General features: G+C 43.9%; 1 protein-coding gene across 1 annotated transcript in view; it reads right to left on the bottom strand.

The window, feature by feature from the left end:
* Positions 1-12,917, bottom strand: part of LOC142592765 (uncharacterized) — a 139,984-nt gene that overhangs the window by 1,081 nt on the left and 125,986 nt on the right. The gene's annotated exons all lie outside the window — the stretch shown is intronic.

Genomic DNA, 12,917 nt, shown 5'->3' with positions numbered 1-12,917 from the left:
AACGCCTAACAATTCACACACCTAACTAGCACACCTAACAACTGACAGCACCTTCTCGGTGCTGTTAGTTGAAACTGGTGGAAACGCTGCCTATATTTCGAGATATAGTTTGTTCAATATTGTATCCTTTCAGTTACCCTGGCGCATCCGTGTAGATCCACAGAATGGGCAATGTCCAACATTGCAAGGTGAAAGCACGCATGCACTGCAGCTCCTTGTTCAAATATCGGAAGTTCAGCGTAAGTTATTATAAATATTATATGTGCGTATGCACGGGAGGCTTTAGGTCGGGGGCTCATATATGAACACGTGCAAATGAAAAAATTTTTTTTGTAGGAATTCACTGCCTTTATTAATTTGATCAGCTTTGCTGGAAGTAAAATGAAAAGATAAGACATAGAGGCTGTTGGGAGCGAATTTCCGACTGAGGTCATCAACTATTTGATTAAGGTTGCTTAAAACCACAATTTTCAGAAAGGAAAACCATCAAGTCTGCAACTCTGTAACTCGGCAATGAAAAAAAGGTGTCGTGATTCTCCAAACTGAATCTAATAGTAAATCTAAAGTGGATCAATATGATCTAATATACGTGGTTCTCAAGTAAGCCACTAGTAAGTGAATAGCACATTGCCTAAACATAGCAACAAATACACGTCAGATACCAATTATTCTATGGATGTTCTGGCCTATGCAATTCACAGAACTGCGATTATATGTTCTGGGTGCCGAGATGCGCATTTGTAAACTTCGTTCTTCAATTCTGTGTCTCCGAACTTAGGAATTCTCGGCATTTTCTTGTAAACAACTTGAGTCCACAGATCAAAATTACCCTTCCAGCAATCACTATAATTTACATTTTTCTCTCAAATCCCACATATTTCCTTAAAACCGGCCAATGGGTCGTCTCAGAAAATCACTTCTCTGTTTTACATGTATTGGAATAGGCGGCGTTGGAGTTGGAGCCGGACTAAAGCATCCCCAATGTACACGTAGGTAAGAGAAATTTGGAGTTGGGGCACTCGTGCCAGGATGCCTACCGGTGCGCACAGCCGTTTCGGTCACTATGATGGGTGCGAAGACAACGAAAAAAACAAGATCAGACGAATAAAAAATATCCCTGATATTTCTCGCATATCTTAATTCCTGAGTCGAACATCTTTAGTATTTTGTGCTTCTTGATACTGGTTCTAGCTTTATGGAGTTGGTTGCGTGGATTTAGCGTGGTCGTGTTTATGCCTAGTTCATCTCGTAGTTATAAGGCTTGTGTAAAGCTGGTGGTAATAAGTAAGACGAGAAACCTTTGTCTAAATTTTGCGCGTTGTCTAGAGCGATGGGATTCCGTGTTTTTTCGTTAGTGGTGTGGGATGGCCTGTTTGTAGATAATTTGATAAAAGGAACAGCTTTGCGGCTGTATCTGTTGTTGTGTAAGGGTCCCAAATAATGCACGCGTATTACAATTTGAGTTTGGTGATGGAAGAATAAGCTAAAAGTTCAGCTTTGCTGTAGCGTGCTTTAGTTTATGCCTTAGAAGACAAAGTTTACGTAACGATGAGTCACGAATGTTAAGACACATGCGAATTTGAACTGAAGTTTCTGGTTACATTCACATTTTGATCACTTGTGTTCGTCAACCTGATTTAGTTCAAGACACGGAAGGCTGTACTAAAAGTAACATCTTGAATTTGGACTTGAAAGTGCTCAACTGAGTTATTAATGTCGTAAATAAAAAGAAAATATTATAAGGGTCGGAGCAGGCTCATTACCGGATGAAACGGGTAATGAGTTAGGCACGCAAAACTCTTGATCGATAACAACAAACGGCGCTCCGTTAGTTAAGTATGCTGTAACTCAATTAAGTAGGATAAGGGGAGGACATTAACCCTTCTGAGTAAGCTTAGAATTTGAAACAAGGCAGAAAGCTTCGCTAAAATCGAGGAATATAAATAAACATTTCCTGCTTTTCCTGGTATGCTGGCAAAAGTGTGAACGACCGTTACGAACTGCGTAGCTGCGGAAAACCCTACCGTAAAGACTCACTGGAGAGGGGAGTATATGTCTTTGCCTTTCAAATACCGAGTTAAAAAGTTTGCAACAGTGTGCTCAGGTACTTTACAACGAATACATGAAGAGAAATTTGCAAGTCGGGCACTCGACCAAGATACTAAGCCATGGCCACTCCGGTTGGAGTGTCTATGGTCGGTGCGGAGACAACATAACAAAAAAATGAGCTCAGTTGTGATTCTGGCACATCTTAATTTTGGAGTCGGACATATTCGGCATGTTGTGCTTCTCTATGCCATTCTAACTATCTCAGAGATCGCTATGATCACATCGGGATGGTTGCATGCTGCAATCACTTATGACGACGGACTGTGCAAGATATCCGCATACTTAAATTAGAGAACGCACTGCATTGTTCGCTCTCGATGCCCTCTGCTTAGAAGCTCCACGACACAGAGCATTCTTTTCAATCTTAATAAAACATAATAAATTTACTTGAGTTCGATCACTGGAAAAAGAAAACTATCAGTGTCCGTAAAAACAGCGAGTGAATCGTGTTTCTTTTTTGACCTTGAACATAAACAGCTTACGAGATGTCGATTAACGTCGCACTAAAAAAAAATTATACTCCTAAGCGCGCACCACCTGAGAGAGAAATTGTTCTATTCCTTCCATCAAAACACTAATTACAATAATAATTCTAGCTTTAGGATTGTTCTTATGCACTCGCTGCTAAATTATTCGTTGAGCTTAAGTGATTACCAGGGGGCCCCGCCAAGTGCGCTTCGCCGTCAAGGCCACCTGCAGTAGGGATTGGGCGGCCCAGCACGAAGCTCCGAGTGACCTTCCTTGTTCACGGAAGCTGAGACCAATTGGAGCTTTGCGCAGCCTCCCTACAGCATGCACGGTCGCTGCAGCATTCAGACTGCCTTGTTCCATATGGCGATGCATCTTGCAGTGGCCCACCCTGCGTCACAGCTAGGTGTATTGCACTGGCAGCCGCTCTTCGTGATTCTACCAGCCTATTCAGGGGAACATCCCACCAACGCATCTGGTATACGTGGTAATCTTGAAGTACTTAGAGAATAAATTACTTTGTATTGTACTTTAAATGAATAACGCTTCTGTAGATTACACATCAGTAGTGATATAATTGAGCCAAACGCTTGAGAGTTTTGTGAATAAAAGTGCCCCCCCCTCCCAATGATTGAAAAATAAAATAGAACAACAAGCTTTATCATTGAAGTAGTAAAGGCAAGGCGCAGAAGACCAGGACTCAAGAAGAAGTAACACAAACGACCGGACCGACGCCACTCACAACTAAGTTTATTTCCGCAATAAAACAGCAATCTATCGTCCACTCAGGAATCATATCTGGCACATAATATCGAATGAGCAAACAAGAACCACACGTGGATCAGCACGGGAGGCAATTGATCTAGTATAGTCTTTTCCAAGCCAACGGGGACAAAAAACGAGACATAAAAAGTACCGTCTACGCTTCACTATCAAAACTATCCACAACCTCACACACTTCAAACGCCTAAGGCCCAGTCAGTGATAAAACCCGCACGATTATGGGAATAATTGCCAACGAATAACGCAGAAAAAAACATAAAAAAGGCGTCCAGGTACAGCGTCTGCGTCAAAACTAAAATCTCTAATAGTCACTCACCTAAAAAATTGATAAAACATGTGACCGCGCGAAAAATGAACCACGTGACAAACAATGAAATGGACAGAAGAGTTGAACAATAAAGGTCTAAAGAACAACGTCTGCGTCAAAAAATATGTGCCATATATGAGTGCTGAGTGGTCGATTCATCGTTGTTTTTTACTTCTAAAGTTTCGTGCTTGACTCAGCGTGAATAACCTACTTAAGGCAAGCTTGTTGCGGAAAGAAACTAAGTTGTGAGTGGCGCCGGTCCTGCCGTTTGTGTTCTTCTTCTTGAGTCCTCGTCTTCTGCGCCTTGCCTTTACTACTCCAAGCATGAACCAACTAGCCCAAGCAAGACTTTTACTTAAGCTTTATCAACTGCAGTGTAACTTGCATTTGCCGCTACGTCTTGTTTTGGAACAGACATCTTGAAGCTGCGATGGACCATTACTTTTGCAGTCACGGAACCACGCCATGCACATACCTGCAGTTTATGTGGTGAACGGTCTTTATTGACCTGGAAGCTCCGTGGAGCTCGACGTGGCACAGCACACAGCTGTAGCAGACGTGCTGTAGTAAATAAATGGAGAGAAAAATGCGTGCGGAATTTCGATACGATCCTTTCAATTGCCACCTAAACATTGAGTCGCGATAGAACGTTTGCAGACCATTTCTTTCCCGGAGTGGTAACACATATATGTGCTTGTGTGTGACCCATGCAGTGCACTTAACCGATTACACTTTGCGGAGCTGTGCAAAAACAAAAAAAAAAAAGAAGAAAAAGGAAGAAAAGAAGGTCGAATTTTTTGCTTACACCATGGCGTTTTCTGCGCGACTGTGCGTCAGGTTGTGAAGAGTCATTATTTATTCAGACGGAACTTTGCATACAAACACTGAAGACCAGAATTTGTGTTCCTAAACGGCGCTCAAACAAATGGTGGCGTTATTCTTGACGATGTTAGCTCGGGAACAGCAAGTAAGCAAGTACTATTCTGCAAAATGAATTTGTCTTCTGAGATGGAAAGAGGTACTGTTAACTTTTTCTTGCTCGTATTAAATACGTCGAACAAATAAGCGCTCACTCATGCTTTCAGAAAGGCGCTTAGAAATAAGTTTAAGGCGAAGATGTGTAACAGAACGCGTGCACTGATTCCATAGCTAAGCGATCGCTCTAAAAACAGAAGTACAAAATAAATACACAAGGACTGTGCGCATGCGCCATGAAGACATCACCATGTCGTGCATTACCTCTCGTTCGGTACGGATAACATCGGCTTCTTACGTTCACGTCACGGTTGCAACGAATTACACCGAAGCGCCTGGCAATCTCTTGCTGCATAACTATGATTTAAAATGCAAGATTAGAGCCGGCGATACAGCGTGTTTTATTTTTCAATCCCACAATATTAAAAAAAAATTACTAGTTGCAGATAATTGCAGTTCTTTGAGCTGAAAAACTCTATGCAGCGGGGAATTGCGAGCACGGGAGATCGAGATGCATAAACAACTAATAAACAAATATTAATCCGTTTTTAATTATTCACTTGCAGCAGGCGAATTTTCGATGTATAGCCGCCTAAAACGATGTATAATGATTACACAGCCGTTTGATGCACTCAAGCAAAAAAGTAACAGGAGCGCCCACGTATTTTTTTCGCGCACTTCGGGGATACCTCGGAAATGGTGCGGTCTTGAATATTCGTTCTATGTGTAATGCTTTGCGAACTCAGTGGTCACAATTCGTAGATGGCAATATTTTCCCTAGAGAAAATATTCCAAATAAGAATGCTATTCTAGGTATTCAGTCAATATATTTGATTGCTTCTGCAAGCAATGTCCGCTTCATTGAGTAATCCGGCTCAATAACTAGAATTGCGGTTTCGGCAACAGGCACTATTATATAACACACGGTATGTTTTAGAGTTTTGGTGTGCTCGCGCTGCGTAGCGTTCAGGTAGCAATCTGTTTGGCGAATGGAAGCTTCAGAGCACTACAGGGGAATGCGATACACTTCACAGGCTGCACAGGCTCCAATTTTCAGACAAGACGACAAAAGAAAAAGCTTCAGGAAGTTTTCAAATAGTTGGTGTTATTACGCGCCATAATTCGCGGTTTGATCATGTGTGACGATGCACGATGCAGTGTTTACAGAAATCTCCATTTCCCATTATATATATCTGGTTTAGTACAAGCCACAGGCCACAGTGCAGTAAGGAGTAGCCGAAACCGTCCCCATTTGTCGTGCGTAGTTTTCGGTACTTAAACAAAATACTGAGATGGGACGCTTCCTAAATCATTAGAAGAAACAACGGAATAGTTTGCGAATGACACACACGCACCAAACAAAGCAAAAAAAAAAACACTGCCCTTGCTGAATCCAGAGTAGTTTAGACAACTTCTCAAACAGAACTGCGTTCCCCAGAACCAGATAACGAAATACCAGCTTCCCAATACGAAGAAATGACTACTTACGGAGAAATCCTCGAGTACTACAGAAATGCTCGCATTAAACAAACACCAAGCGGCTACACGGAGACTTCGTCTAACAAGTACCTTGCCGACGCCACTACTGATGCAACGAACACACCCAGAAGCATACTCGTCGCACTATAAGACATGCAGTGCACCATGTGCAGACCTCATGCGCATCAGCTACAAACACTATTAGACACAGCATAAACCACAATGCTAAAATAAAAACGCCCCTGAGCCATGCGAGGCTACACTCCTCAGCGAATGCCCAGAAGACCAGCTCTGGGCTGTCCGGCTGGCGAAGGATGCCGCTACGGTTCAAGGCCTGGGGTGTGGGGGGGGGGGGTGTATTATGTAAGAGTCGAGCTAGTGGACTGCCCATTTCGGCCGCTGCTGATTGGCTAGGGCCGCTCGTCTCCTCCTCTCTCGTACAGCTGCATCCAATCGGCAGCGGCCAAAATGGACAGTCCACTAGGTGGACCCTTACAGAATACCCCCCCCCCCCCCCTGGCTTGCCTCTGATCATAAGGGGAGATTTACGGGGCTAGCCTTCCAGCCTCACCGTTCTCCCTTCGCACACAGCAGGAACGCAGCAATCTGCCCATCTGTCGAAAATAGCACATACTATAAGCCAGACGGGACCGAACAGCCTTGCCGTGTATTGGAACGCATCCCTCAGTCACACTTTGACTTTGTTTGGATGGCGTAATAGGTGGACCGATGAGGACACTTTTAAAGGCTTTTTCGTCCTAAAGAAAAGGGGAGCTTAAAGAAAGCAGCGTTGTCGGTGAGATAGGTTTTATATCGAGGACGATGTCGCTTCGCACCTAATAGCTATGTGTTTTTTCGACCGCCGACAGGGTGGTTAGGGAACATTTACACGCATGCACGCTGTCCGTGCGCACAGAAATCCAAATACGTAGACACAAACACCGAGGAGGCACGCATACAAGAATGGGCAAGCCTGGTCAAGAAGCGCGCCCGCATAGTCACTCCCTCTCCCTCTTTGCGGCCACACCGAATGTTGCGCGTGCAGAGAGACTGATTGGCAATCGCTCGCCCAATACCCTTCCTATGCCAATTGTAATAAAACGTTTTACGAACTAAATCTAACGAATGTTCAAATCAATGAAGCCTTTGCGGGAGGGCTGGAGGGGGGTACAAAGTAATTTGCGCGCGTTGTGCGACTTAGCCGCTCATCCGTGCAGAAACCATTGTTTTGAGGCAGCACAAATGTTACGAGTAAGTGCCCTAACTACACCCGTTGACAGAGCTCATTACCCTCTCGGTGCTGTTAGTTGAAACTGGTTGAAAGTCGGCCTATATATTGAGGTATAATTTCTTCTATATTAGGCCAAGTAAAGTTCTTGCTTGGGCTAGTTGGTTCATGCTTGAATGTGCAAAGAGCAAGGCGCAATAGACCAGGACAGAAGAAGAACACGAACGACAGGACCGGTGCCGGTCCTGTTCTTTCTGGTCTTCTTCTGCCCTGGTCTATTGCGCCTTGCTCTTTGCACATACAAGCATGGGTCCTTTCATTTACCCTGGTGCATTGCCATGAAGATCTATAGGATGCTGAATGGGCAATGCCTAAAATTGCTCGGTGTCACTACGCATGCACTGCACCTCTCATCATCATCATCATCATCATCATCATCATCATCATCATCATCATCATCATCATCATCATCAGCATCATCATCATCATCATCATCATCATCAGCCTAGGTACGCCCACTGCAGGGCAAAGGCCTCTCCCATACTTCTCCAACTACCCCGGTCATGTACTAATTGTGGCCATGTTGACCCCCCAAACTTCCTAATCTTATCTGCCCACCTAAATTTCTGTCGCCCCCTGCTACGCTTCCCTTCCCTCGGAATCCACTCCGTAACCCTTAATGACCATCGGTTATCTTCCCTCCTCATTACATGTCCTGCCCATGCGCATTTCTTTTTCTTGATTTCAACTAAGATGTCATTTCCTCGCGTTTGTTCCCTCACCCAATCTGCTCTTTTCTTATCCCTTAACGTTACAGCTATCATTCTTCTTTCCATAGCTCGTTGCGCCGTCCTCAATTTAAGTAGAACCCTTTTCGTAAGCCTCCAGGTTTCTGCCCCGTACGTGAGTACTGGTAAGACACAGCTGTTATACACTTTTCTCTTGAGGGATAATGGCAACCTGCTCTTCATGATCTGCGAATGCCTGCCAAACGCACCCCAGCCCATTCTTATTCTACTGATTATTTCACTCTCATGATCCGGATCCGCCGTCACTACCTGCCCTAAGTAGATGTATTCCCTTACCACTTCCAGGGCCTCGCTACCTATCGTAAACGGCTGTTCCCTTCCGAGACTGTTAAACATTACTTTAGTTTTCTGCAGATTAATTTTAGTCCCACCCTTCTGCTCTGCCTCTCCAGGTCAGTGAGCATGCATTGCAGTTAGTCCCCTGAGTTACTAAGCAAGGCAATATCATCAGCGAAGCGCAAGTTACTAAGGTATTCTCCATTAACTTTTATCCCCAATTCTTCCCAATCCAGGTCTCTGAATACCTCCTGCACCTCTATGGTTACGAATATCGGAAGTTCACGGTAATTTTATCTGAAGCTCATATATGAACAGAAAGCGTTAGGTCGGGGTTCCTATCGAAAGACACGGTAAAGGAGAAATCGCTTTTCTCGTTAACTTCTGCAGTATATTTGATCAGTTTTGCTGCTGTCCAAACGTAAAGATAAAATCTAGTGGTTGCTGGTAGCTAATTTATGATTATGGCCATCAATTATTTTATGATAGTTGCTGAAAATAAGAATTTTCAGAAAGCAAAACTATCAACTTTGCAATTCTCTAACTCGGCAATGAAAAAATATATCGCGATTTTCCAAATTGCAAATAATAGTTAACCTGAATTGGACTAAATTGATGTAATATATGCGGCACAATTTAGCAAAACCTTAAACATAAACAAAAACTCGCGTGAGATACCAATTTTTATATCGGATTTTACTCCTTTGGGTGTTCTTACCTATGGAATTCACAGAAGTGAGATTGCCTGTTCTAGGTGCCGATGTGCACATTTGTAAACTTCGTGTTTCGTTTTTCCCCCCAAATTTATCGATTCTCGGCAATTTTTGCAACCAACTTCAGGCCACAAATCAACGTTATGCTTCCTGCAGTGACTTCAATTGACATTTTTTTTCTCTCAAGTGCAGCGGATTTACTAATAGTCAGCCAAATGTCGTCTCAGAAAATAATTTCTTTCTTTTACATGTATTCGAATAGGCGGCGTTGGCGTAGGAGCCGAGCTAAACCTTCCCTAATGTACAGGTAATATAATATCATATATGGGGTTTTACGTGCCAAAACAACTTTCTGATTATGAGGCACGCCGTAGTGGAGGACTCCGGAAATTTAGACCACCTGGGGTTCTTTAACGTGCACCTAAACCTAAGTACACGGGTGTTTTCGCATTTCGCCCCCATCGAAATGCGGCCGCCGTGGCCGGCATTTGATCCCGCGACCTCGTGCTCAGCAGCCTAACACGATAGCCACTGAACAACCGCGGCGGGTCCTAATGTACGAGTAGGAAGAGAAATTTGGTGGTCGGGCACTCATGCGAAAGTACTTACCTGTGCGGACAGCCGTCTTCGTGACTATGATGAGTGCGAAGACAAAAAAAAAAATCAAGACCAGATGAATAAAAGGTATCCAGTTATATTTCTTGCATATCTTAATGTCTGAGTCGAACATCTTCAGCATTTCGTGGTTCTTGGTACTGCTCTGGCCGTATGGAGTTAGTTGTGTGGAGTTGGAGTGGTCGTTATGATGCCGGGTTCGTGTCGCTGGTATAGGCCTTAGGTAAAGCTGGTGGTTTTTAGTTAGACGGAGAACTTTACTCTAAATTTCACGCCTTGTTTGAACCATTGGGACACTGTGTTCTTTCATAAGTGGTGTGGGAGAACCCGTTTGTCGATATTTTGATAAGACGAACAGCTTTGCTCTTCATCATCTCGACTGCGTCAATGTTAGTTTTTGTGTAAGGGTCCCAAATAATGCACGCGCAATCCAATTTTCGTCTGCTAATGGTTGAACGAGCCAAATGTTTACGTAACGCTGAGTCATAAATATTAGACATATGCGAGTTTGAACATACGATATTTGCACTTTGACCACTTGTATTCGTCAACCTGATTGAGCTCAAGACACGGAATGCTATATTGAAAGTAACTGTTCATTGGTGGCAGTGGTTTCAGTGAACAAACAATAATCATCTGCAAACATCCTGACTTACATTTGGATTTGCATTTGGAGTGTTGAACTAAGTTAACAATGTCATAAATAAAATGTAAAAATATTATAAGGGTCGGACAAGGGTCATTATGGGATAAAACGGGTAATAAATTAGGCACGCAAAACTGTTGATCGATAACAACAAACTGCGCTCGGTTAGTTAAGTATGCTGTAACTCAATTAACTAGGAAAGGGGGGCGGGCATAAACCCTTCTGAATAAGCTTAGAATTTGAAACAAGGTAGAAAGCTTAGCTAAAACCGAGGAATATAAATAAACATTTCCTGCTTTTCCTGGTATACTGACAAAAGTGTGAACGACCGTTATGAACTGCGTAGATGCGGAAAACCCTATCGTAAAACAGCGCTGGAGAGGGGAATGCATTTATTTGCCTTTTAAATACCGAGTTAAAAAGTTCGCGACAGTGTGCTCAGGCATTTTAAAAAGAATACATGAAGAGAAATACGCATGTCGGACTCTCGACTAAGGTACTTACCGCCCATGGCCACTCCCGCTGGAGCGTCTATGATCGGTGAAGAGACAGCGTTAAAAAAAAAGGAAAAAAGAAAAACCATCTCAGTGATCATTCTTGCATATCTTAATTTCGGAGTCGGACATATTTGGCATGTCGTGCTCATTTATGCCATTATAGCTGTCTCAGAGATCGATATTATCACATCGGGATGGTTTGATGCTGCAATCACTTATGACAACGGACTGTGCAAGATATCGGCATAGATAAATTAGAGAACGGACTGCATTGTTTGCTCTCCGTGACCTCTGCCAACAAACTCCACGACACAAGGCATTCCTTTCGATCTTATTAAAACCTAATAAATTTACTTGAATTCAACCACTAGAAAACAAAAAGAAGTTTACCAGTGTCTGTAAATACACTAGTGAAGCGTTTTTTTTTTCACCTTGGGCGTATTTTTAACAGCATACGAGGTTTGCTGGAAAAACGTCGCACGAAAAAAACTATATGTCTATCAGGACGTCATCTACGAGTAAAACAGTTTAACCCATTCCACCAAACACTAACTACGACATAATTTCTAGCTTTAGGATTGTTTTATGCACTCGCTGCTAGATTATTTGTTGAGCTTAAGTGATTACACCAGGACACCCCGCCAAGTGCGCTTCGCCGTCAAAGCCACCTGCGCCATAGATTGGGCGGCTCAGCAGGAAGCTCCGAGTGGCCTTCCTTGTTCACAGAAGCTGAGGCTAATGGGAGCGTTGCGCAGCCTCCCTGTAGGATGCACTGTCGCTGCCACATACGGACTGCCTTGTTCCCTATGGCAGTGCATTCTGTAGTGGCCCCCCCTACGTCACAGCAAAATGGATGGCACTGGCAGCCGCTCTTTGTGATACTGCCAGCCTATTCAGGGGAACATCCCACCAATGCATCTGCTATACGTAGTAATCTTGAACTAAGTAGTGAATGGAATGCTGTGTGTTCATTTAAAGGCATTACGCATCTGCACACAACACATCAGTGGTGACACAACTGAACCAAATGCTCGTGGCTTTTCGGAATGATAGCAACCACGACTGAAAAGTAAAATGAAACAAAATACTTTACGAGCTTCAGTGTGACTTGCAATTGCCAGTACGTCTTTTCTTTGTCTGACCTATCCTTATTGCTTTCTCGGTCATCTGCAAAACTTCATTTCGGCACATTTCGGTGCAGTTATCATTAACTTGGGCTACTCGAAAAGTGCCAGTAATACATGCAACGCCTACCTTTCTTTGAATGAGATTCCACAAGAATTATTTGACAACGCTAGCTTGGTCCTTACTGTTCGTCCCGCTCAGACCAGTGCGTACGCAGAGTAGCTAAGCAGGAACGTGCTTATAGTGTTCGGGCCGAACCGTGGTCGTGCCAGCAGAGGAAGCATGAAAACTGCTCTGGCTCAGCCACTGAGAAAATAGGGCGTACCGTCGACGGTGCGTCCACTTCGCTTCGTCACTTTTGCAGCCAAACAAACTACACCTGTCGGGAGATTTGCTAACCCTTCGCGTTCGGTCCGCGTATGCGCTGTCCATGGCGAACGCACGACAACGCCGATGCCAACGGCGGAGTTGTGAACGTGCCCGCAAGGCCATATAATTTCCATTGCAATAAAATCCACAAGCGTGCTCGCCCAAGGAGAATGGAATCAATATACGCGCATTGCGGGATACACCGCGGTTGAATATGCGCCATATCTGCAGGCAACACCACGTAAACATGACGCGCACTGACCGGCAAGATTCAAAGGATCATAGCATTCGAGGTGAAATAAAATTAATAAAGGGCCTTTGCAACTTTCTTTCGGCAAGGTAGGAGAACGTTCGCGATTTGCGGACAAGGTTTCCCGAACATGGGAGCCAAATAATGCCCAGTAACAAGCAGGAGGGCGTAATCTCGTATGAACATCTTGAAGGAGCAGCGCAATATGACGAAGACAGAAGGCAGGAGCACACAGGACAGCGCTGTCCTGTGTGCTCCTGCCTTCTGT

Source organism: Dermacentor variabilis, chromosome 9, assembly GCF_050947875.1.
Source record: "Dermacentor variabilis isolate Ectoservices chromosome 9, ASM5094787v1, whole genome shotgun sequence".
Taxonomy (NCBI): domain Eukaryota; kingdom Metazoa; phylum Arthropoda; class Arachnida; order Ixodida; family Ixodidae; genus Dermacentor; species Dermacentor variabilis.
Note: the sequence above shows the minus strand (reverse complement) of the source record. Positions and strands in the feature narration are given on the sequence as shown.